This window comes from Dromiciops gliroides, chromosome 2, assembly GCF_019393635.1.
Source record: "Dromiciops gliroides isolate mDroGli1 chromosome 2, mDroGli1.pri, whole genome shotgun sequence".
Taxonomy (NCBI): domain Eukaryota; kingdom Metazoa; phylum Chordata; class Mammalia; order Microbiotheria; family Microbiotheriidae; genus Dromiciops; species Dromiciops gliroides.
In genome coordinates this window covers 546528967-546556676 of record NC_057862.1, presented here as the reverse complement: position 1 = coordinate 546556676, position 27710 = coordinate 546528967, and the positions used below count along the sequence as shown (strand labels likewise).

The window sequence follows — 27710 nt, the reverse complement described above, 5'->3', positions numbered from 1 at the left end:
TTCTTCTTCTTCTTCTTCTTCTTCTTCTTCTTCTTCTTCTTCTTCTTCTTCTTCTTCTTCTTCTTCTTCTTCTTCGGCAATGAGGGTTAAGTGACTTGCCCAGGAGCACACAACTACTAAGTGTCAAGTGTCTGAGACCAGATTTGAACTCAGGTCCTCCTGAATCAGGGGCCAGTGCTTTATCCACTGTGCCACCTAGCTACCCCACATCCATCATTAGAGGGTGTAACCTTAACAAAGATCTAGCAAAGGCAGCTAGGCAGAGATAGAGTGACAAAAACCTAGAGAGAAGAGAATATCAAGGAGAAGAAGGTGGTTGGCAGTGTCAAAAGTAGCAGACAAGTAAAGAAGGATGAGGATTGAGAAAAAGTCATTAGATCTGGCATTTAAGTGATCATTGGTAACTTTGAAGAGAGGAGGTTTGGTTGAATGATTAAGATGGAAGCCAGACTATAGACTTGAGAAGAGATTGAGAAGAAAAGAAGTGGAGGCATCAATCATAGATGACCTTTTCAAGGAGTTCAGCCACAAAAGAGAGGAGATATATAGGATAATAGCCAGCAGGAATGGACAGACCCAGTGAGGGCTTTTTGAGGATGGGGGAAGATATGGGCATATTTGTAGGCAGTAGGAAATAATTCAGTAGATAGGGAGAGATTGAAGATAAGTGAGAGTGGGGATGAAGATGGAGGAGATAGGATGGAACAAGATCACTTGTCTATGTAGAGGGATTCACCTTGGCAAGAAGAAAAGTCACTTCTTTGTATGAGAAAAGAATGAAGACAGAGTGGCAGATTGCAGGTGAGCAATGTAAGATGAAAAACAGGGAAAAGGGAGCTTTCTGTCAATGGTATCAATTTTTTTTCAGTGAAGAATGAGACAAGGTTTTCAGATGAGAGGGTGGGAGAAGGGGGAGCCATAGGAAGTATGAAAATAATTTGAAAAGATGGTTGTGGTGAGTGGGATAGTTAATTAATTAGGGAGGTATAAAAGGATTGCTTTGCCACAATGAGGGCCCAATTGAGATTATATAATATAAATTTGTAGTGGATTATAGTAATTTTCCCCAGAAGCATGTGAGTAGGCGCAAAAGGTGAGAATAAATCCAAGTCTGAGGCTTATCAGGGCAAGGTTGGCAACAGGACAATGGACATGGAACTTATTTTTTCTAAAATTATATTCACCTCCTTAACTTCTTTCTTATTAATTTTGTAGTTAGATTTATCTAGTTCTGAGAGGGGGAGGTTGTGGTCCCCCAATAATATAATTTTGCTATCTATTTCTTCCTTGTAACACACTTAACTTCTTCTCTAAGAATCTGGATGCTGTACCACTTGGTGTATTAGTATTTAGTATTGATATTACTTCATTGTCTATGGTACCTTTTAGCAAGATGTAGTTTCCTTCCTTGTCTTTTTTAATTAGGTCAATTTTTCCTTTTGCTTTGTCTGAGATAAGGATTGCTACCCCTGATTTTTTTTTACTTCAGCTCAAGCTTACTATATTCTGCTCCAGCCTTTTACCTTTACTCTGGGTCTATCTCTCTGCTTCAAATGTGTTTCTTGTAAACAAAATATTATAGGATTCTGGTTTTTAATCTACTCTTCTATCTGCTTCTGTTTTATAAGAGAATTCATCCCATTCACATTCACAGTTATGATTACTGTGTATTTCCCTGCATCCTATTTTCCCCCTTATTTTTACTTTTCTATTTCCTTTCCCCCTGTCCCTTCTCACTAGTGTTTTGTTTCTGACCACCTCAGTCTACCTTCCCTTCTGTCAGCCCTACCTCCTTTCTGTCCTTTCCTCTTTCCCCTCCTAGTTTTCTCCTCCCTTCTATCAGCACCCTACCCTTTGCTTTTCCCTTTCCCCTTTTACTTCCCTATAGAGTAAGATAAAATTCTATACCCAATTGAGTGTGTATGCTATTACCTCTTTGACCCAAATCAGATGAAAGTAAGGTCAAAACAATGCTTACCCCTCCCTTCTTTCCCTCTATTGTAATAGGTCTTTTGTGCCTCTTTATGTGATGTGATTTACCCCATTCTACTTCCCTTTCCTCTTCTCCCAGTATAATCCTTTTTGTTACCCCTTAAGGTTTTTTTTTTTAATATCATCACATCAGAATCAACTCAGACCCACACCTTCTGTCTGTGTGTATTCCTCCTATCTGCCTTAATAAAGATACCGTTCTCAAGAGTTATATGTATCCTCTTCCCATGTAGGGATGCAAACACTTTAACCTTATTGAGTAATATGTTTCCCCCCATTTTTACTTTTTCATGAACCTCTTGAGTCTTGTATTTGTAGACTAAATTTTCTGTTCAGTTCTGGGCTTTTCATTAGGAAAGTTTTTAAGTCTCCTATTTCATTGAATGTCCATCTTTTTCCCTGAAAGATTATGATTAATTTTGCTGGGTAGTGCATTTTTGGTTATAATCCCAATTCCTGTGCCTTCTGCAATATCATATTCCAAGCCCTCCAATCCTTTAATGTTGAAGCTACCAGGTCCTATGTAATTCTGATTGTTGTTCCTTGATATTTAACTTGTTTCTTTCTGGCTGTTTGTGGTATTTTTCCCTATACTTGATAGTTCTGGAATTTAGTTATAATATTCCTTGGAGTTTTCCTTTTGGGGTATTTCAGGTGATTGGTGGATTCTTTCAATGACAACTTTTTTCTCTGGTTGTAAGACATTGGGGCAATTCTTGATGTCATGAAGTATGCTGTCTATACTCCTTTTTTTGTTTGTTTTTTTGTTTTTTGCAGGCAATGGGGGTTAAGTGACTTGCCCAGGGTCACACAGCTAGTAAGTGTCAAGTTTCTGAGGCCACATTTGAACTCAGGTACTCCCGAATCCAGGGCCGGTGCTTTAACCACTGTGCCATCTAGCTGCCCCATGCTCTTTTTTTGATCATGGTCCTCAGGTAGTCCAATTATACATAGGTTATCCCTCCTGGATCTATTTTCCAGGTGTTTGGTTTTTCTGAAAGGTATTTTATGTTTTCTTCTACTTTTATATTCTTTTGATTCTGCTTTACTTCCTGTTGTATCATTGAGTCATTAGCTTCCATCTCTGCCCAATTCTGATTCTTATGGAATTATGTTATCCAGTCAGCTTTTGTACCTTCTTTTCCATTTGTCCAATTGTTTGTTTGGTGGTGGGGTTTTTTTTTTTTTTGGTGAGGCAATTGGGGTTAAGTGACTTGCCCAGGGTCACACAGCTAGTAAATGTCAAGTGTCTGAGGCCGGATTTGAACTCAGGTCCTCCTGAATCCAGGGCCAGTGCTCTATCCACTGCACCACCTAGCTGCCCCTCCAATTGTATTTTTAAGGCATTATTTTATTTTCCCAAGCTATTGACTTTCTCTTGCATAACTCTCATTTCTTTTCCCATTTTTTCTCCTACCTCTCTTATTTGGTTTATAAAATCCTTTTTGAGCTCTTCCAAGTAGACTTTTTGGTCTCAAGACCAATTCTTCTTCCCCTTTAAGGCTTCATATGTAGTGGTTTTATCATTGTTATCCTCTGAATTTATGTTTTGATCCTCCCTTTCACCATAGTAATTGTCTTCATGAATTTGCATGTTGTCCTTGCACAGGGGCCATGCTAATTCTCTGTATAGTTCCAATTTTAGTATATGTGCTGCTGAAGCAAGCACCACCATAGTAATTGTCAATGGTGAAGGTTCTTTTTTGTTTCTTATTCATATTTTAGCCTCTTTTGTGCCTTTTAAGGTTGAGTTCTACTCCTGGTGTACAGCATGCACTGTCCCAAGCTTCTTTTGCTGGGGACCAGGTTACCAGCTTTCTGCTCTGAGGTGTCAGCAGCTTGCAACTTGAAGCTTGCTCACTACAGTGAAGTGGCCCAGTTTATTGGGCTTGGTGAGTATACAATAACCCAGCTGGCAGATTGCCTTCTGCATTGGGGCTGGAAGTCTCACAACTGGCCTGCTGTGCCACTAGCTTGCCTCAGCTGCTAATCTCTGCTGTGACTAAGAGCCTTTTGTTGGCTTGCCCATATACCTTCTGTGCTGAGCTGTGCTCTCCTTTTACCCAGATGAAACAGACCTTTCCTGAAGATCTAGGTTATCTTAAGTTGGAAGATAGTTTCATTCCATTTTTTGCAGGTTTTGTAGCCCCAGAATCTGTTGAGAGGCTTAATTTAACATTATGTCTGAGGGAAATTTGGGAGAGCTCAGGCAGTTTCTTGCCATCTTGGTTCTGTTTCCAGAACTCAGGGACAAGGAACTTAAAAGAAGAGGACAGAATACAGTTGAGTTTGTTCACCAAGTGGTCAAGATGTGGAAATGAGAATATAGCCAGTGCAACAGCAGTGTGATCACATAAGGGAATTTCAGAGTTTATGAGCACAGAGAATGATGGCAAGATCTAGGGTATGACCATCTGTGTGTAACTGAGGTGGGGTGGATCACTAGGGTCACAGAAAATGAGTAATTTGAAGAACTGTGAGTTTCTGTGATTCTATTCATTTATTCTACTACAGCTGAGGACCTGGGGTGGGGAGAGGGAGAAGGATGATGAAAATGGTAAATATACAAATGCTATTGAATACCAGGAGCATTCATCGTTATACTGAGCTCACATTTACATCGCAACCTAAGGTTTCCAAAGCCCTTTTCTGCACCATAACCTGTGAGGTAGATAGTTTAACAATGATTCCCCATTTTGCAGGTGAGGAAACTGAGGCTCTGAAAGAGTTAAGTGCTCTATATAAAGTTGCAAAATCAGTAAGCTGCAGAGAAAGGATTAACATGAGGTCTTCTGATGCCAAGTCTATTGTTTATGTCATTGTATGACACTGCATGAAAGACTGTTTGACCCGACCAACAAATGTTGGGGCACAGCCAGGGCCAAACCACTTTGATCCTGCCAAAGTCGCTTTTAAGCCAATTTCTGGCTGTTCCACACCAAGGGAAGAAATCAGTCATTGATTTAGAAGCAGCAGCTGACAAGTGAATTTGTACATCTGAGAAGCACAGAATCTCAGAGTTGGAAGGGATATCATCTAGTCTGGGGGTTCTTCACTTGGGGTCTGTGGATAGATTTCAGTGCATCTGTGAAGTTGGATGGGGAAAAATTCCAACTTTATTTTCATTAAAATTTAGCATCTCCTTCAATTATTTACCAATGAAGTTCTGAGAAGTAGTCTGTAGGCTTCACCAGACTGCCAAAGCAATTCATGATACACACAAAATAGTCAGGGACCTTTGCCCTAATCTAACCTGGACCGGAAGCATGAATTTAGACGATCTCTAACAAATGACCACTCTGCTTAAAGACCACTATTGATAAGTGATCACAGCCTCCTGAGACAACACATTCCTTGTCTGGATGGCTATAATTTTCAGAAAATTTTCCATAGACGGAACTGAAGTCTCCCTCTTTGCTTTCACCCAGTCAATAAATATAATGTAAATGACATCTGAATGGCCTATCCTGGGACCAAGGGGAATTGTTCCATTTCCTTGCCTTGCACAGTCTTATGGATGTGATCAAAGATGAGCCCAACAACTAGAGACCACTCACAATTCTTTTAAAATAGTTATGGCCAATTTGGAATTATGATAGAAAAGGTTCTGTTTTTACCCTTTGACCCTGGAATCCTACAGCTGGCATGAACTCCAAGTAGTTCAAAGAAAGAGGGAAAGGTTTGATATGTATGAGGGTGTTATGAGGGTCAGATGAGATAATGCACATAAAGCACTTTGCCAACTTTTAAATACTACATACATGCCAGTTATTATTCTTAGCCTACATTCACCAGGCTGCCAATCTGATGATGACTTCATTTTCTGAACCTTCTACCACATTCCAGCTGAACTCAAGCAATATTTATAGAGCAAGACAGACATGTGTTGATAAATGTCTAAAACCCAGGCTCTCTGGGGAAAAGTGTGTGTGTGTGTATGCTTATGTGCATATGCATAGGTATAGACACATAAACACATACACACATATATGTGTATATGTATATATATATATGCTTTTATGTTTAATATTCTTCACTAATATTTTCTTAAGTCTAGAGCATCAAGAAAATAATAAACCAAGCCTTGATGTGCAGGAATTGCCAATTTCCTTTTTTCTTTTTCTTTTTTATATTGCTTCCTCAGTGTATTTGACTCAGAAATGAATTTCAGAACTTGTGAAATCAGTGTGATGGAGAGGACATGATGAGGAATTCTTAAAGTTCTCAGACCAACTTAGTTAAACTCTTTTGCTCAATTTTCAGAACCTAAGATAAGAAAGATAAGATGGGGTTACAGTAACATAGCCCTTTTACTCTGACTTTGAGTTTGATCTCTGGGATTCCTTCAACTTTCAGAATTCCCTTCAGCAACTTTCAGAATCCCAATAATACTTGAAACTTATTCAGAGAAAGCCAAATGTCTCAACTCTTATCCCACCCCTTCTCTCTCTCTCCCTCCCTCTCTCTCTCTCTCTCTCTCTCTCTCTCTCTCTCTCTCTCTCTCTCTCTCTCTCTCACACACACACACACACACACACACACACACACCTATTTCTGATCTCAAATCCAGGCATTCAAATACTTTAAATGATTTTTGCTTTTAGTATTAGCTACAAAATACCAGTACTCTGAAATCCATGGCCAACTAATCCCTTGTTTTATGTAGTATGCTGAAAGAAAAACTGGGAGAGTCAGGAGAATCAGTATTTATTAAGCACTTACTCTGTGCTAGGCACTGTGCCAAGTACTGGGTATACAAAAAGAGGAAAGAGGCTATCCCAGCCCTCCAGGAGCTTACAATCGAATGGGGGAGATAACAACTAAACAAATACATACAAAACAAACTATATACAGGACAAATGGGAAATAATTTTAAAAGGGAAAGCACTGAAATTAAAAGGGATCAGGGAAAGCTTCCTGGCTTAAAAGGAAGCCCAAGAGGTCAGTAGTCAGAGAGGAGGAGGGAGATCATTCCAGGCTGGGGGACTGCTGTAGAAAATATTCAGAGCCAAGAGATGGAATGTTTTATTCATACAGCACACAGGACTAATGTTCCTGAGTTCAAATGGGCTCAGATACTTACTAGCAGTGTCACCAATTAACTTTGCTTGCCTCGATGTCCTCATCTATAAAATGATCTGGAGAAGGAAATGGCAAACCACTCCAGTATCTTTGCCAAATGGGGTTTAATGAGTAGGAGGGGTGAAATGATCAGATCTGTGTTTTAGGAAAATCAGTTTAGTGGCTGAATGAATGGAAGCTGAATCAGAGAACTGGGTTTCAGGCCTAGCTCTGACCATTTCTAACTGTGTGAGTGGGGGAAGTAATTTGATTTCTCTGAGCCTCAGCGTTCTCATTTCTAAAATGGGCATAAGAATGCTTGTAATAAGGGCCATCATGAAAATTAAATGAAGAAATATATAAATGCTTTGTTTTTGTTTTTTGGTTTTTTTTAGTGAGGCAATTGGGGTTAAGTGACTTGCCCAGGGTCACACAGCTAGTAAGTGTCAGGTGTCTGAGGCTGGATTTGAACTCAGGTACTCCTGAATCCAAGGCCAGTGCTCTATCCACTGTGCCACCTAGCTGTCCCCTAAATGCTTTGTTAAAGTGCTATGTAGGGGGCGGCTAGGTGGCGCAGTGGATAAAGCACCGGCCCTGGATTCAGGAGTTCCTGAGTTCAAATCCTGCCTCAGACACTTGACACTTACTAGCTGTGTGACCTTGGGCAAGTCACTTAACCCCCATTGCCCCGCAAAAACAAAAACAAAAACAAAAACAAATAAAGTGCTATGTAAAAGTGTAAATGATTCAGTTCATCAAGCCTTTATAAAAGGATTAATATGTGCCACATGTGCTGATTGTTCCTGCAGATATGAAGAAAAAAACAAGACAGCCTTTGCTCTCAAGGAGATTTTACTCCAACTGTTGGGGGAAGAGGAGATAGTGTGTATCAAGAAGTAAATACAAGGTGTATATAAAAATATAAAGTAGGGTTTTTTGGAAGGGAGTGGGGGTGTGCATGAGAGGTTAACATCTGAGGAAAAAGGAAAGGTATCTTAACCTGAGTCTTAAAGGGGACTAGGGATTACAAGAAGTAGGAGTTAGAAAGGAAAATGTTCCAAGTATGAGAGACAGTCTGTTCAAAGACAGGGGAGGTAGAGCTGGAATTCTATGTATGAAGAATTGAAAGTAAGTCTGTCTGGCTGGAAAGAGTCTGGAAAGATAGATTGGAGCAGGATTGTGAAGCATTTTTTTTAAAATCATAAAAGTATTTTGTTATTTTCTAGTTACATGTAGAGATAGTTTTCAACATTTGTTTTTATAAGATTTATAGCTCCAAATTTTTCTCCCTACCTCCCCTCCCTCCCCCTTCCCCAAGACAGCAAGCAATCTGATATAGGTTATATATGTGTGAAGCATTTTTAATGCCAAATGGAGGAGTGTGGGTTTTATCCTAGAAATAATAGGGAGCCACTGAATCTTCTTGAGCAACGTGGTGACATGGTCAGCCTGGACTTTAGGAACACCAATTTGACACCTGTGTGCAGGATGAATAAGAGAAGGAAAATATTGGAGCCTGAAAAACCAATTAGGAGGTTATTGCAATAGTTCAAGTATGAGGTAATGAGGACCTTGCGAACTAGCATGGTAGATATGTGAGTGGAGAAAAGGACAGATCCAAGAGCTGTTGTGGAGGTAAAATCAATAAAACCTGGCAACTAATTGGATATAAGGGGCTAAGATTCTTGCTAGACTGTATAAAATATCTAATGAGTGGTCGCCAATAAATTACAAGCTTTAACAAGAGTTTAGACTTTTAAGCATTTATTAAGGAGAATAAGAATTTGGTGAAGAGAGAGAAAGAGGCCTAGATGCCTACATCTATCTGTCTCAGGGAGCCTGCATTTTAGCTCCACTCTCCATGAGAGTCCTGGTGAAAGACAGTGAACTACACCTCCTTCATCCCACAAGCCTCCTGTGAAACTGGGAACATTCCATCCACTCACACACACACACATCTCCAAGCTAATTGGCTGGTAGCCTTGATTGACAGTACACATGAGCAAACTTCACTTCCTGACACCAAGGAAAGCCACATGACATATACACATATGCACAAAATTGTATATATATACATATAGCATATATATGTGTGTATATGTATGTGTATTCACACACACACACACAATCCTTAACATTCACTATTTAACTTTCTCAACTTCATGCATTTCATTTTATTAGTAACTTTCCTGTTTGGCAATTGCACATATTCATGGCTACACGCACTAGAGAAAAACAAAACGAGAAGTACAATGCACACAAGTTTGTATAGCAGCTGGTGTTCTAGGCGCTTCACTGGTCCTGTTTGACCTACTATTTTTTTTATTATTATTTTTTTTTAGTGAGGCAATTGGGGTTAAGTGACTTGCCCAGGGTCACATAGCTAGTAAGTGTTAAGTGTCTGAGGCCGGATTTGAACTTAGGTACTCCTGACTCCAGGGCCAGTACTCTATCCACTGTGCCACCTAGCTGCCCCAGACCTACTATTTTAAAATGCTTCTGTGTATCAATTGCATATTTTCATTTGTTGCCTTTAAAACCCAAGTTTTATGTCACAATTATGCCCCCAAAGCCTAGTGCAAGTCCTTTGGGTTCTAAGCCCAAATGTGCAAAGTCAGTCATATGGCTTATAAGAAAATCAAGGTGTAGGAATGTCTCCGACTAATGTCACCATGAGCTTGGTGTTGTTGAATCAGTGATTCATTTATATCCACAAAAAGGAGGAAAGCATTAGTAAAAGTGTTCATGAATCTGCTCTAGAAAGTGATAAAGTAATCTCTCAAGTGCTTGATGAGGAAATTGGAAAAAAATGAAAAGCAGCTATGCTTGTGGATAAATGAGATGATGGTCACCCCTGACCTTTCACCAATGCTTGAAGATTCTACTTCACCTGATGTCCAGCGCCTGGTAGGAGTTCACCCCAGGCATGTGCTTTTCCTAGGAAACATTTCAACCATGAAGCTAGAAGGTTCCCCCTTCCCTTTTTTTAACCTTAGGGTTCTTCTAACATTTGCTACCTTTGCCCCTCTGTGTCCCCCTGACTTGGCTCTCCTCTCTCCTACATCTTTTGGGTTATTTCATGGTTACTATGTTAGGAAAAGTGAATGTTGTTTTGTTACCAAAAAAAATTGTATGCAGAAAAGTTTACTTTCAGCAATCTCTAGGAAAAGATTATTGTTTTTGGTGATTCTGGGAACTTAATCACCTATTTCTCATAGGTTCAATGTCAACATTCCTGTTTTTAACTTTTGTGCAGTTTTCAGGAAGGTTACCCCTGAGAAAGTTGAAGATAAACTGTATATGCATGTGTATATAGCTATAGCTATATATATGCACATGCATACATACATACATATAGACAGACATACATATACGTATTATACATATATATGCATATATTCTTATAGGAGGATCGTTGGCATAGAGATTATTTTTTAACCTGTGGGAATTGAGATCACTAAGAGAACTGAGAAAGAGAAGAGGATTCAGGACAGTGGTGGGATGGAGATGAAGGATTTTATATCTAATAGAATCTAGCCTTTTTATTTCAGTCTCTGGAGAGTGTGAATAGCTTATCATGTAGGCGTATGCTGGTAAATATTTGACAACTGGACTCTAGGGATGGATGGGGGAATGTTGGCACACATTTTTTAGTTTCATCTGCATTATAACACTTTCTTTTAAGTCTAGACAATCAACAAAATAATAAATCAAACCCTGATTTGTAGCAACTGCTGATGTCTAAGGTGTAAATGGGGAAACTAGGTGGCACAGTGGATAAAGTGCCCAACCTGGAATCAGGAAGCATCATCTTCCCAAGTTCAAATCTGGCCTTAGATATTTACTAGCTCTGTGACCCTGGGCAAATCACTTAACCATATTTGCCTTGGTTCCTCATATGTAAAATGAGAAGGAAATGTCAAACCACTTCAGCATCTTTGCTAAGAAAACCCCAAATGAGATCATGGAGAGTCAGACACAACTGAACAACACCAACAAAAAGGATATAAACATTCATACTGAAAATTGAACAAATGCCTCTCACAAGCCAGTTACAGCCCTGGGTATATTGATATAAACCTAATTTTTGCCAAAATGTTTCCAGTTTTTCCAGTTCTTGTAAGATAAGGAATTCTTCTCACATAATTTATGTCTGTTATTTAAGTTTATAGAGCACTGGGTATGTCAAATTGTTTCTGATTCTTCCTTTTCTAATCTCACTAATATACTCTTCTACCTTTTAACTAGTAACAAGTAATTTTGGCATTTAGGGAGGAACTTTTATGGGTCTGGCTTTGTTTTTTCCATGTGCATATTAGGAACTAAATAAATGTATATCGAATTAAGATGCTTACCACATTAACATTTTTCTCTCTCTGTTTTTTGCTCATATATTTCTCATGGATAGAACTATTTCTTTCCTTCCCTGTATGGTTTCTGGAAAGATCAAACCTTGAGAAATCATTTTTACCACAGAAGAAAGCAATTGAGAAGATGCTGGCATGCAAAGGAGTTTGCTTCAGAGTCAAAGCAGTGTCCTTCCCTCCTTCTCTCCCTTTGATTCCTTCAGGTCTCCAGGTACCTGCCTGCTTACCTGCATGCCTTCCTCTTTTCTTGATCCTGCTAGAGCTAGGCTGATACCACAACTGCAGCATCAGGAAGGAAAAGAGCATATGACGCCATTTTCTATGCTGAGCTAAAGGCAAGACTGACAAACAATAGCTTCCGATACTTTCAAGGAGTCTGTATGTCCATATCCCATTCTACCCTATCATGATTAGCTCTCTTTTTCTTGTATTCAACTTTCGCCTATAAGAGCACCACCAAGCTAATTATTTCTCTTAGCATCCTCATGGAATCTGGTTGGTCAATCAATCTTTGGCTCTAGCCCTTGCATATTCCACTGTGGGTTCTGATATCAGTATGGAATGTATCTGCACTTACTAATCAAGTCTCTTGGTTAAGTCCCCACCAATCTAGAAGCAAATTTCACCTTTTTGATATTCACCATCAGTTTTTCTGTATTTTATCTTCCTTACATGAGATGAGTGGAATGCATGGATCTATATGTCTATCTTTTCATACTATAATGAATTCTACTGAGCTTCCCCAATGGGAATGGAACTTACTATCAAAAACAAACATCAGGAGGGAGATATTTAGACTGATTGCTCTTAGCACCATTATTTTCTCCTCTTACTTGTGTTCTCTTTTAAATCAAAATATTTTTCACTCTAATGGGTGACCTCCAAATCTGTACATTCTCATTACTGGGAAGTGACACACCTGCTACATCTTGTCTCTCAGTTTTTACTACTGAATGGGTCCTTATTCCACTCCTTTTGACTACAGTCTACTTCTTCCACTCCATTGGTCTCAGTGCCCATTTATAGTACTAGGCTCTGCTTTCCTAATCTTTTTTACACTATAGGTAGTTGAAAACACCTACCATCCATCATAGGAGGGAACAACACAGTTCTCAAAGAAAGAAATGCAAAATAGTAACAATCATGTGGGGAAGTCTCTAAATCACTAATAATTTGACAAATGCCCATTAAAAGAACCCTCAGTTTCTACCTCACACTGATTAGATTGCAAAAGATGACCAAATGGGGGCAGCTAGGTGGCACGGTGGCTAAAGCACTGGCCCTGGATTCAGGAGGATCTGAGGTCAAATCCAGTCTCAGACACTTGACACTTACTAGCTATGTGACCCTGGGCAAGTCACTTAACCCTCATTGCCCTGCCAAAAAAAAAGAAAGAAAGAAAGAACAGGAAGAAAAATGAAAAAGATGACCAAAAAAGAAGAAAAAAGAAAATGAAAGTTGTTACAGGGGCTAAGGGAAAACAGTCACAATAATGTACCACTGGTCAAGTCATCCTGGAAATTAATTTGAAATTATTCCCAGAAAGTCACTAAATTGTGCATACCCTTTGACTCAGTGATACCACTACTAGATCTATATGTTAAAAAGATAAAAGGAGGAGGAAAAGGAATCATATGTACAAAAATACTCATAGCAGTTTTCTTTGTTATAGTAAATAACTAGAAACTAAGGAGAGTGCCCTTTAATTGGGCTTAATGAATCCTATTATACAGATGGTATGGAATATTATTGTACCATACAAAATGATGAAAAGAACGGTTTCAGAAAAATCCCAAAAGACTTGTATGAATTGATGCAGAGTAAAGTGAGCAGAACCAGGAGAACAATTTATACTATGGTATAACATCATAAAGAACAATAACTTTAAAAGACTTGAACACTCTGTTGGTGCTATAACTAACCATGATTTCAAAAGGCTGATAATGAAGCATGCTATCCATATCCTGACAAGAGGTGAGGACAAGGTACAGCATATATTTTCATACATGGCCAATGTGGGGATTTATTTTGCTTGACTGTGCATATTTGCTACAAGGGTTTCCTTCCCTTCCCTAGTCAAATCAATGAGCATTCGTTAAACACTTACTATATGCCAGGCACTACCGAAGGTCTAGGGATATAGACAGAAGCAGAAAGACAGTCTCTACTTTCTTTTTTTGTTTTGCTTTGTTTTATTGCTTTTTTTGTGGGGCAATGAGGGTTAAGTGACTTGCCCGGGGTCACACAGCTAGTAAGTGTCAAGTGTCTGAGGCTGGATTTGAACTCGGGTCCTCCCGAATCCAAGGCCAGTGCTTTATCCACTGGACCACCTAGCTGCCCCCAACAGTCTCTACTTTCAAGGAACTTTCTAATGGAGTAAGAAAGCACATAAAAGGGAACTGAAAGGGGTGGTGAAGAAGATTAAGGTACGAAGTTTGTAGGAGTCCAATTGAACTTTGGTGAGTCAGTAGTGCAGCCTGTAGATGTGGTCAGTCTGGGACTCTTCCATAAATTAGAGGTGCTGGAAGGATCCAGCTAACCAGAGACCTCAGAGACAGAGTGGTACATCTAATATGAGTAGTCCAGGGGTAGGTGGGAAGGAGAGAGGAGTTAGCAATAGGGTTTTGCAAAAAAGAAAAAGAAAAGAAAAAGGTGTAATAGTGACTTCCTGTGGGCTAGGTAGATTACATTCCACACCTCCCCCTAGAGTCTCCAGTACCTTAGTGGGTGGAGGGTCTTTAGTCTTTACCACTGAGGGCATCTGGTCTCTACCATAGGGCACCTAGGTGGCACAGTGCCTGGAGTCAGAAGATCTGAGTTCAAATATGACCTCAGACACTTACTAGCTGTATGACCCTTGGCAAGATGCTTAACCCTGTTTGCCTCAATTTCCTCATCTGTAAAATGAACTGGAGAAGGAAATGGTGAAGCACTCTAGTATCTTTCCCAAGAAAACCCTGAAAAGGGTCACAAAGAGTTGGACATGATTGAAAACAACTAAACAGGGGCAGCTAGGCAGCACAGTGGATAAAGCACTGGCCCTGGATTCAGGAGGACCAGAGTTCAAATCCAGCCTCAAACATTTGACACTACTAGCTGTGTGACCCTGGGCAAGTCACTTAACCCTCATTGTCCTGCAAAAAAACCAAACAAAAAAAGAAAACAACTGAACAACAACAGACTCTAACATTGGCTCTAGCCCCCCACTAGTAGTATTTCCCCAATTTTAGGGAATTCCCAGTACCCCAACTCCATTTAACCATTTGTCAGTCAGATTAACTTTTATTAGGAATATTTACTTCAAAGGCAGAGCAAGAACAGGTATACAAACATCCCTCCACCCACACCCTAACATTTAGGAGGGCATAATCCCTCCTCTTTCTATCTCAGTCTCTGGGGAGGGAAAAAAGATTAGGTTCACAGTTTAGCTCAGTTCCTATATAACACAGCCCCACCAAGTTCCACATCGAAAGGGCTCCATTTGGGTTTGAATCCCAGATACCCTGACTTCTCAAGATTTCTCTCCTGGGCTGGCAGCAACAACTGGCCTGGAATGTGGCCTCTAAAGTCTCCATGTTTCAAGATCTAAGGGGATTGCATTGCCTTCACCTAGAACTGAATGAAACAGACCTGAACAAAACTCCAGACCTGTTTCTTCGGGCTACAAGACCTAAAAGGCAGAGGGGGGGGGGGGACAGACAGGTAGGCTCAGTTCATGGTGTCTATCTATCTGTCTATTCATCTATCCATCCATCTATCTATCTATCTATCTATCTATCTATCTATCTATCTATCTATCTATCTATCTATCTATCTTTTTCTGCCCAATTGTTAAGGTCTTCCTCCCTGCCATGTTATTTTATATTTCCTTTGTAGATATTTGCATTTATTTATCTGTGTACAATCATTTTTCCCAGAAGAATGTAGGCTCCTTGACAACAGGGATGCTTTCTTTTTTATCACCAGTGTGGAGCACAGTACATGATACCAGAGGCACTTAATAAATAAAAATTTGATAAATACTTGTTGAATAAATGCAGTGAATTTTATCCTCTGACCTTTAAGGATCCACAGGAGGTTTTTGAGCAAAGCAGTGAAATGATCACACTTAGACCTTAGAAAAGATTATTTTGGCAGCCAGGTGGAGCAGGGATTGTATCACAATCCGGCTGAGACTTACTCTTCTGCACTAATCACATATTACCTCCTCTTCTTCATGCATTCTGCATTCCACCTAAGCTAATCTACTTGAAAATTCCATTTTCCTGGCTGGCTGCCTTTCATGCTTGGAACGCTCTCCCCACTCCTCATCTCTCCTATTGGAATCACTAGCTTCCTTCAAAGCACAGATCAGGTACCACTCACTTCTTGAAGAAGTGAGCCTTTCCTGATCCCCTCAGGTGTTGGTGCTCTACTTTCCTGGACCAAAAGTAATAAAATTACTTTGTCTTTACTCTGTATGTGTGTAAGGGACACATTTTATAGAATTACAGATAATTCAATCCTCCCATTTTACAGATAAGGAAACAGGTCCAAACATTTGTTTGTAAGATGGAGTGGAGTCTTCTTCCTTTTCTTTTTTGAGCATGTCGCTTAAGATTTAGGCAGTCTCTCCTTTGGACTTCTCAACAGGGGGAGGGATTTCACTTCTCTTTCCCCACTTTCCGCCATGGCAGCTCTGAGCCCATGCCAATAAGAATATGCCTTTGCTTAGGTTTCATACCTCTTCTGTGTGTGTGTGTGTGTGTGTGTGTTTGCAGGTAGGGGAGTAGAATTTGAAACTCCAAATCTGTAACCCCACTATTTCCTGAGTGATCATGGAAACATGGGAACTATACCAATGTTACACAAAATGGACAGCTTATTTTGGATTCTGGGCCTTTCTGGAATGTTTCTCACCCTTTTGTACTCTCTCTCTCCCCCCTCCCCACCTCCTTTATGTCTTTTCATTCTATGAATAAATGCTTGTTAAATCTGAGCTTATCCAAGATAACCCTGTGCAGCCACTTGGGCTTCTTTATCTGTTTATAGATGAGGAAACATCTACAGAGCTAAAGTAACTTGAGGTGGAGTAATCACAAAGCTGGATTTTGAATACAGGTTTTCTGATCCCAAATCCAATAATTTTTACTTTGTGCCATGCTGCCTTATTGTCACACAAGTTTACCAGAGTGGTCCACCCAGGGTGTATCATTTGTATTATTTAACATTCTGACAATGGAGCCCCTGGGCTGAATCTTGCCACACAATGGATTGGCCTATCTACTTTTTTTGATCACACAATTCTTTAAGAACCTCCTTTCTTCTTTGTAATGTGTTGTGTCCTGCTTAGGTCCACCATGCACTTCCCTATTGGCTTTTGGGTGATTATCAACTTCTGAGGACATTGTGTCCCATGACTCATGGCCAAACAGCGTCACTAGAAGAATAATGGCGGAAAAAAGATCAGTCTCTTAGCAGGGCCTTTATTGAACACTTGACTATGTTTCAGACCCTGTGTTGAGCTGTGGGGATACAAAGGTAAAATAGCTCCTGCCCTTCAGACACACATATCTGAAAGGCGAATATATGCAAAATGAATTCAATGAAGTTTTAGGAGAGAGGGCATTACCAGCTAAGGACATCAGAAATGGTTTCATGTAGAAGATAACTCTTAAGCTGAGTCTTGAAGGAAATCAATTATTCCAAGAGCACATCTAGGCATGGAGGACAGCCAGTGCAAAGAGAAGACACTGAAGCAGGGTGCACACCAGTGAGCGGACCAGATTGACTAGGTCACAGTTTGTGGCAGGAAGTTATGGATAAGAAGGCAGGAATTGTAGGCCTGAGTCAGGAGGTAAAGGTCTCTAAATGAAAAACATAGGAGTTTATATTTGATTCTAAAGGGAAATGAGTAGAGATTACAGAGCAGGGCGGGGGGAGGGGGGGGAGGCAGGTTTATCAGATCTACAGGAGGCCAGTGTGGGACTTTGAAAGTATAGACAGGAGGAAGAGAAGGGCCTGATTCACCCTGAGGCCCTGAGCTAAGGTTAACCTGAGATAGAGGTTCTCTCAGTTTGGTTCCTCTAGGGATCCATTTCTGATTTTCTAGCTAGCTCAAACAAATATGGTCTCATTTCATGGAGAAGCTTGGGTTTGTTAGAAGAACTGAACAGGTTTGGGGGTCACACAACCAAGAGAATACAGACTATACTTCCCCTACCTCCCCAGGTCTCACTAAGTTTCAAAAATGCCTCCAAATGAGGAAATGTGCATTATATTGATATGGGGAGAAATCACGTGGGTAGTTAGGAGTCCTCTGTAAAGAATTACACTCTCGCCCAAGTCCTATTTAGGAATAAAAGAACAGGTTTATTGGGGTATAAGAGAAACTGGCCAGGAGGAAGGTTTTAGAGAAAAACGCTTTCCTTCCCGACTATCTTGGGCAGCACCCTTTTATAGGGCTAGGATGGCGTGGGTAAAAGTGTCCCTTATTGGGCGATGGGTTGGGGGTTGTCTGGTGGTGGCCTGGGGTAGTTTGATGATCAGTCCTGAGCAATCTGGTGATAGGCATTAACTCCATCCTGGTGGGTCCGAGCAGTCTGCTGGTGGGTGGTTCCTGGGTCTTCTCCTGGTGTAGTCATGCCCAATAGGATTACCTCATCCAGGTGGTGCAGAGGGCTGGAATGTAGGGTGGTCCTGGAGCTTGCTCAGTTATCTCTTTTGGGTGTGTCTTTCCTTGGTTGAGTTCAAGGAGAGGCCTACTTGATTTCAAGGGAAAACTCTGGGGTTTCAAGGTGTGGTAAAAAGTTTTAACAGTCGGTTAGATAATGGAGAGACGCCAGGTTTTTTTTTAGGACCACCCTTTTGGGGAGGAGACCAACAGCATGAGCTACGCACACCAGTCCGCCTGTGACGCATGCCAGATTGCCTGCTGAGCACTCGACTTCCGGGGTGCGAGCTTAAAAGGCAAGGAGAGAACAGAAGTGGGGCTTTTTTCCTGCTCTGCTGGTCTCCTGGCTGAGCTGCACAGACAGACGCGGACTGGAGTTTGACTCGGCCCGGCTCTCGGTTAATAGCACGCGCTTGACTCGGTCTCTCGCCCCAAAGGTGGCCTTCCGCTTTTGGTGAGTTTTATACAGAATATAGACTAAGCCTAAACTTAAGATGATTTGTATTGTATTTCTACTTTCCTATCCTTCTAATCAACATCACCTTGTGACGACCATACAATAAAAGGTCTATCTAGAAAACCAGAAGCTTCTTCCATTTACTAGTCTGGGAGATAAATTAAGGGAAAGGTTAAGTAGGGTAGATTTATGATCTAATATCCAATTTTAATCTCATAAAGGAAAAAGTTCCTTGACTTCCCCAGACAACTTCTGGGGTAACCGGGGCCCATAATCCTCCCATAACAGTATGTAGAGCAATTGCAGCTTGAAACCATGAGACAGGAAATCAAGAAGTCCAACAAAGTAATAGACTTGCGAATTAACACCGAACAACACTACTGCTTAACATGCTCATTAACCATCCCTTCCCCAAGAGCCTTCACGAGCCCTCAGAGAGGGACAAAAATTCCCTTTTCCCCTCCCCTAAAGAGAGATTCTATGGGAACATCCTCCTCACTATCTATCCCCAATGCAAAAGTAGCACGGATTCCGTCTAGTCAGATGGGGAGGGGGTGGGGCAGGCAGAGGGCTGGAGGTGGCTATCAGTCTGCCTCTTTCTGGGGAGGGTCCTAGCTTAGGGCATGCCAAGGCTTCAGAGATTCTGTCCAGAACTCCCTCTCCCCCCAACACACACACACACATACACACACACACACACACACACACACACACACACACACACACACACACACACCCTGTCAAATGTCCTAGTACAGCCCAGCCAGAGAAGCTGGGTCTAGTATAAATAGCTGCAGCAACCAAAGGAAAGGACATCAAAATCCAGGTGGGCTACTCCTGTTCTCCCAGAAGCTATTTACAACAGGGATCCAGTCCAGTGAAAAGTAAATACCCAAAGTATGAAGATGCTGAGGCAGCTTTGTGGTCCAGAGGCAAACAGAAGTTAAGTGACTTGCCCAGGGTAACACAACTAAGTGTCTGAGGCCAGATTTGAACTCAGATCTTCTTGACTCCAGGTCTAGTATTCTATCCATTGAATCATCTAGGTGGCCATCAACAAAAGAGGAGGAGCCATAAAGCAAGACACCAGGGAATATAGGGGTAGGCAGGGTGGAAGACTGCAACACCAATGGCTTCAAGGGGAAGAATGTTCAATTAAAAACCTGTAGTATGGGGCAGCTAGTTGGCACAGTGGATAAAGCACTGGCCCTGGATTCAGGAGTTCCTGAGTTCAAATCCGGCCTCAGACACTTGACAGTTTACCAGCTGTGTGACCCTGGGCAAGTCATTTAACCCCCATTGCCCCACAAAAAAAAAAAAAGCAAAAAAACCCCCTGTAGTATATAAGAATATAAACCAAAAGATAAATACTACAATTAGAAAGTGTGGTGAAATGGAATTTGACAGAAGCCTAGGGGTCACACCTGAATGACCTAGTACTGTTTGGGAAACCGACTAGGGATGATTAGATATGGGCCACACCTGGCCTATCCTGAGTGAGGTATGCTGCTGATGTCAGCAGGAGAATCACTCTCTGATCCAGCTTGAAGGACCCCCCTTTTGGGGGAGGGAGAGTAAAAGTAGAAAAAGGAATACTTGCTGAGGGGAACGCTCTTTTCCTGTTGGTTTGTCCTGTGGGTTCCTTTTCTAGTCAGCTTTCCTGTGGGCCCTTCCAGTGGGCTTTTCCTGTCAGTGCTGGCTGCATAGCTGTCTCCTATTGAAGCTACAGACCCCAGGTGGTGAGTTAATAAAATGAGGCCGCTCTTTGAATTAGTTGAGCTGGAAGTGAGTTTGGGGATTGTATATAGGCTTTTGTTAAAGTTAGAGGGATTATCCATTTTCCTTTTCTCTATTCCCTTGTCCTTGACTTTATTAATTTCACCTTTGCTATGTAGTTTATTCTCTTTAATAAAACCTGATTTGTTTGTGGAAAAGCTGCTATTAAGCTCCTTTCTTATTGACCTGGGAGAAATAACTAAAAAGAGCAGTTTGGAGGGGAGGAAGCTTTCGACCTAGAGGTCCCTCATTATTTTCTGAACCCCAATATCACAGCGAACCACCCAATTAACTCTCCCCATATTAAATTTGGCCTCTACAAAAGAAAGATGAATACTAAGTTCTTAAAGAGATTGCAAAGTTCTCTTAAGTATTATAAGGCAAAGGATAATGAATCAATGCTTGATGAAACACAAGGAATCATGACAACACAGGAATCACAAGAGAATGTGAAAACAAGATATTTCAGACTGGGTTAAAAGAGAAATAAAAATAATTAGAGAAGTTAAAGGGAACAAAAATAATCATTTATAATTTGAACAGCACAAATAATTAACAGACTAGAAAAACTTGAATCCACAGTGGTTTGTTTATCCAGAGACATGAAAAAGGAAATAATAGAGTTGAAATGCCAAAATGCTAGAATGAAAGGAAAGCAGGGAGAAGCAAAAAGTAATAACATTAAAGAACACACGATTTCCATTCAAGCAAAAGACATTGACTTCTAAGACAGTATGTATAGAGATAGCTTAAGAATCATAATTCTCCCAGTAGATATGACATATCTCCCAAAAATCTGAACACAATAATACAGGAATTAATACAAGAAAACTGCCCAGAACTTTCAAATACAGAAACCAAAGCACATACTGAAAAGATGCACAGATTCTCCAGAAAAAATAAAAACAAAAAGCCTGTGTTTAAAACTCTGAGATATATAATGGTTAAATGTAATAGTTCCAACGACAAACAATAACTTCCCAAAGCAACCATGAGAAAGACCTCCAACAATAAAGGAAAGGAAATGTGACTAACACCAGGTGATTCTGCACCCATTAAAAAACAGAAATGAATGGAATCATATGTTCCAAAAAACAAAGCAGCTCAAGATATGACCCTAAATGACATACCCAGAAAACCTAATCTTAATCATCATTGGAAAAAAAAAATGGATGTTCAATAAAAGAGAGCATTTGAGGAATTCCTGCACAAAAAAGAGCTATAAACAGAATATCTGATTTACAAACACCTCAAACAACAGAAACACAAAAAAGTAAATGTGTACAACAAACAAGGAAAGAATAAGTAAAGAAATAAATTACTCCATTTTTACAGATTATTTTTAAAAAGAGAAAAAGAAAGAACTAAAGGGTAAAACAAATACATAACAATGAAGGATCAAGAGATTTTTTAAAGTTCCCAAGTGTGAGAATTAGAGCTATACCAACATGCTGAGAAAGATATTGCAGGGAAGCTCCACCATGAGGAAAAAACATGTGACTTTGGCATCCAGAAGTTGTGTCTGCCGTCTGTGGGTAGCTGTCAATCAGTGTTACCAGCCAATTAGCTTGAAGCTGTGTGTGTAGAGACAGCCCTGTTTCCTATTTCACAGGAGGCTTCTGGGAGAAGGAGAGAGGAGCAAGGCCTTTTCAGTTCCTGACTTGGGCTTGGCAGCAGAGGCTGTAAAAGAACTACCAAAAGGGGAAAAAATCCAAACTTGATCCAGATGAATTCACAAGAGAATTATATGAAATTCTCAAAGAAAAATTAGTATCTATACCACAAAAATTTATTCTTTTTTTTTTTCCAGGGGCAATTGGGATTAAGTGACTTGCCCAGGGTCACACAGCTAGTAAGTGTTAAGTGTCTGAGGCCAGATTTGAACTCAGGTCCTCCTGAATCCAGGGCTGGTGCTCTATCCACCTCCTGCTTCCCCCCCCCCTTTTTAAAATAATAGAAGCTATTATTTGTTTGTTTGTTTGTTTGGTGAGGCAACTGGGGTTAAGTGATTTTTGCCCAGGGTCACACAGCTAGTAAGTGTTAAGTGTCTGAGGCCGGATTTGAACTCAGGTCCTCCGGACTCCAGGGCCGGTGCTCTATCCACTGTGCCACCTAGCTGCCCCACAAAAATTTATTTTCAAAAAACAATTTTTTAATCATTTTTCTAAACTATAGTCCTAATACCTAAATTAGAGAAAGATAAAGCAAAGAAAGAAAGCTTTGAGCAAATATTATATTGATTTAAAATTTTAAATAAAAATTATGGTTTTATGCCAGAGATACAAGGATTATTCAGTATTAGGAAAACAATCAGTATAATCAATTATATTAAAAACAAAAACAGGGGCAGCTAGGTGGCACAGTGGATAGAGCACCAGCCCTGGAGCCAGGAGTACCTGAGTTCAAATCCGGCCTTAGACACTTAACACTTACTAGCTGTGTGACCCTGGGCAAGTCATTTAACCCCAATTGCCTCACCAAAAAAAAGACAAACAAAAAAAACCATCCCAAACTGTAGCTTATCTCAGAAGATGCTGAATAAAACCTTTGACAAAGTGCAATGCTCACATTTCTAAAACTCTACAAAGTACAGATATTGAGGGATCTTTTTACATATAATAGAAAGTATATATCCAAAACCAAAAGCACATACTATATACAATGGAAAAAACCCAAAACTTTTCCCAATAAATACAGAAGTAAAACAAGGCATGCTTCCTTTTCCTATCATTATATTCTAGAAATTCTAACAATAGCAAAAAGAGGAGAGAAAGAAATTAAAGGCATAAAGATATGGGAAATTATAAAGTAGACAAAATTATCACTACTTTCTGACAATATGGTACTTTAATTAGAAAATTCTAGGTAATCAACAGAGAAACTAGGTGAGATAATTAAAAGCATAGGTAAAGTTGTTGGCTACAGACAAGTCCACAAAACCAACAACATTTCTATTTAATAGTAGTCAAACCCAGGAGACAATAATAGAAAAGGGGAATTACATTTAAAATAAATTCAAAATGCATAAAGTATTTGGGAGTCAATCTACCAAAGGAAATATAATACCTGTATAAATTCACTTTTTTTTCCCCAGAGCAATGAGGGTTAAGTGACTTGCCCAGGGTCACACAGCTAGTAAGTGTCAGGTGTCTGAGGCCAGATTTGAACTCAGGTCCTCCTGAATCCAGGACTGGTGCTTTATCCACTGTGCCACCTAGCTGTCCCTAAATTCACTTTTTAAATGCTTCTTCAATAAATAAAAAACTTAAGCAGCTGGATAAATATTCAGGGTTCATCCTGAGTCATGTCAATATAATTTAAATGATAATTGCCACCAGCATGCTATTTTTCACTTTATTTAATTTTTTCCTTTTATTTGAATTTTCTTATACAAAATTACTAATATGGTAATGTTTTACATAATTGCACATGCATAAATTACATTTGATTGCTTACCACCTCAGGGAGGGGAGAGGGGATAGAGAGAGGGATAGAATTTGGAACTCAAAACTTTAAGTAAAAATATTTGTTAAATGTTAAGTAAATGTTTGTTTTAAAAAATGATAATGCCATCAAAGTTAAATTACAAATTTAGTGATACACCAAATTACCAGAGGTATACTTTATAGAACTAGGCAATATAATAACAAAATTCATTCAGAGGAACAAAAGATCTAGAGTGTTATAAGAAATAATGACAAAATGTAAGAATGAAGTGAAAGTGGCATTTCTAGAACTCAAATTATATTATTATTTTTTTTATTTATTTATTTAGGCAATGGGGGTTAAGTGATTTGCCCACGGTCACACAGCTAGTAAGTGTCAAGTGTCTGAGGCTGGATTTGAACTCAGGTATTCCTGAATCCAGGGCCAGTGCTTTAACCACTGCGCCATCTAGCTGCCCCCCTCAAATTATATTATAAAGCAGCAAACATCAAATACAATTTGGCACTGGCTAAAAAAATAGAAAAGGAAACTAATGGAATAGACTGGAAAGGGAAGAATCAGAAACAACTGGACTCAATAACCCAAGACTTGATAAAACTGAAAACATAAATAATCTTGGAAAGAACTCTCTATATGACAGAACTACTGAGAAAACTGCAAAGCAGTCTGGTAGAAATTAGGCTTAGGTTAACATCTTATGCTTTATTCCACAAGAAATTCAAAATGGATACCACTTCTGAATTTTAAAGATCCTACCAAATAATATAGTTTTCATAGTGTATTCTCAACTAAATAAGGGATGGAGGTGATGAAAAAAAGCTACAATAGACGATTTTGATTACATGAAATTGAAAAAAAATTACATAAGTAGAATTAATGTAACCAAGATAAGAAGGGAAGCAGTTGACTTGAGGGAAAATCTTTTTATCAAATATTTCTAATGTGTCCATGATATCTATGACATAAAGAAAACCAACAAAATATATAAGACTGAAAACCCATTATCAAATAGATAGGTGGTTAAAGGATATGAACAGTTTTTAAAAGAATTACAAACTATTAACAATCATATAAAAGAATACTCCCCATTCTTCATAAGAGAAATGCAAATCAAGACCCTCTATTGTTTTACCTCATACCTAGAAAATTGAAAAAATGACAAAACGTAGGAAGAGTCTATATTGAAGCAGTTATGGAAAGACAAGCACATTAATGCATTGTTGATGGAGTTGTGAATCGGTCCAAACATTCTTCCAACCATTTTGGAATTATATAAATTATATAATTATGCAAATAAAGTCATTAAAACATCCAACTACTACACATATATCCCAAGAAAGTCAACAACAAAAAGAAATATACAATATATACAACAGAATATTTATAGTAGTGCTTTTTGTGGTACCAAAGAACTGAAAATAAGGGAGACGCCCATTCATTGAGGATTGGCTATAGACATTGTGGCACATGAATGTAATAGAATGTCACTGTGTAATAGGAAACTATGAAAATGATTAGAGTTCTAGGCCTGGAGTCAGGAAGACCTGAGTTCAAATGTGGCCTTAGACACTTACTAACTATGTGACCCTGGACAAGTCATTTAACCTCTATTTGCCTTGGAGGAGGCTAATTGGCTCAGCAGACAGAACACAGGGCCTGGAGTCAGGAAGACCTGAGTTCAGATTTGGTCTCAGACATATGCTAGTTGTGTGACCTTCAGCAAGTCACCTAACCTCTATTTACCCTAAACCACTGGAGGAGGAAATGATAAACCACTCCAAAATCTTTGCCAAGAAAACCCCATGGACAGGATTGACATTTTATGGTCCATGGGTCATGAAGAGCTGGATATGACTAAATGACTGAATAATATCATGGAAAGATATATACAGTTATACAAAGTCAAATAAAGAGAAGCAGGGAAACAATATCCACAATGACTATAATTATGTAAATTGAAATAACAATAATCACAAAGCAACCAATACTGAATGTGAAAGGTCATAAAGATCCTTGGTCCCGAAGAAGAGACTTGAGAAGACTCTGGCTCCTGCTCCTTTAGTGAGGTGGGGTGTCCCATAGGTGTAGAACATCAGACTTCTGATGTATTGATTGGTTTTGCCAAACTTGTTTTTTCCTTTGCTTTCTCTTTTTCATTCTATATTATAAGGAATAGTTCCCTGGGTGTGATAGAAAAAGGATACAGGGAATAATGTAAAAACTGTGAAAACAAATTTTGCTGTTGTTTTTCAGTTGTATCCAACTCTTTACAATCTTTCTCCAGCTCTTTTTTATAGATGAGGAAATTGTGGCAAATAGCCCAGGGTCACACAGTTTGTAAGTATCTGAGACCAGATTTGAACTCAGATCTTCCTGACTCCAGGCCCAATGCTGTATCCACTGTGTCACCTGGCAACCACAAAAGATACCAAGAAAAAATATATTTTAAAGCACTGGAAAATTTCCTAAGGGTAATTCAGCTTACACTCCTCCCCATGTAGTTCAATTCTGACCTCAGGTCATTGTTCGCAGTGTCTGTTCAAGATGTATAGACAGACAGATAGATAGATAGATAAATAGATAGAGATAATAGATAGAGATAGACATAGCTAGATAGATAGACACATATATTCATATATGTGTGGGCCCATACATATATAATGACCTTTTTAGGTAATACACATACATACATATGTACATACGTACATACATACATACATACATTATTTATAAACGCACATACACACACACACACCTTTATAGGTTGTCCATTTATTTACATAATCTGAAAGTCTACAGAGCCATTGTGCTGACCTCATTGTTGTATGCCCGTGAAACCTGGACAGTCTACCAGCACCATTCCAGGAAACTGAATCGCTTCCCTTTGAATTGTCTTAGGAAGATTCTGAAGATCACCTGGCAAGATAAGCTACTAGATACTGAGGTTCTTTCTAGAACTGAACCGCCAAACATTCAAACTCTGCCACAGAGACTGCAACTCCAATGGGCTGGCCGTGTTGTTCAAATGCCAAACTTACACTTGCCTATAAGACTATTTTATGGAGAACTAACATAGGGCAAGCAGTCATATGGCGATCAAAAAAAGCTATATAAGGACACCCTCAATGTCTCTCTTAAGAACTTTGGAATTGATTGCATGACATGGGAGACACTGGCACAGGACCACCCAGCATGGTGTGCCCTGATCATAGAAGGTGCTGTGCATCATGAGCAAAACAGAACTGAAGTAATTCAAAAGAAGCACAAAATACACAGATTTAGAGAATCCAACCCAAATGTTCACATGTACTATTTTTGCCCAACCTGTGGTAGAGCATTCAGAGCTCCTATTGGTCTGATCAGCCACAGTTGGACACACTGTAACATAGTGATGTCATTTTGGTACTCTTCAAGAACAAAGGACAACAACTATTGCCCTTTGTAAAATACTCATTTCTAATTCTTCCAAGATGAATTTATTCCATGTTTTGCTTCCATATAGCAACACTGGTCAAACCTATTTATTGAAAAGAGGGTCTCTGCTTTGACGGGAAGCTTTGGGTCAATAAAGTAAGTAGTTTTGCAATTTCCTAAAAACGACGTGGCCCATGCTCCTCCTCCTCCTCCTATTCCATTCTGAGCTCCTTTCATTGTCCATCTGTTTTTTAGGTCCAAAAAATGCACACACACATACATACATACATATGTGTATGCATGTACATGTGGGTATGCATATGCATGTGTTATGCTGATGGACAAAATCAATAAGTTACCCATCCAAATGCACACTGAAACCTGGGCAATACACAGCCTCCATCCATTTGTTATTTCCTAAAGGTTGTGTGTTGTAGCATGTGTGATAGTCTCTCAGTCACTTTTTTTTCTATGATAAGAAGTCTGAGATTTTTCCCAAGATTTTGGTATTTTCCTCTTCTTGTGTATCTTGCACCTCAGGTTC

At 39.5% G+C, this 27710-nt stretch overlaps 1 non-coding gene across 1 annotated transcript; it reads right to left on the bottom strand.

The window, feature by feature from the left end:
• Positions 1–3556: 3556 nt before the first annotated feature.
• Positions 3557–3661, bottom strand: LOC122744963. Its single transcript, XR_006355287.1, has one exon. It is a non-coding gene; the product is annotated as a U6 spliceosomal RNA (small nuclear RNA).
• Between the last annotated feature and the right edge of the window lie 24049 nt (positions 3662–27710).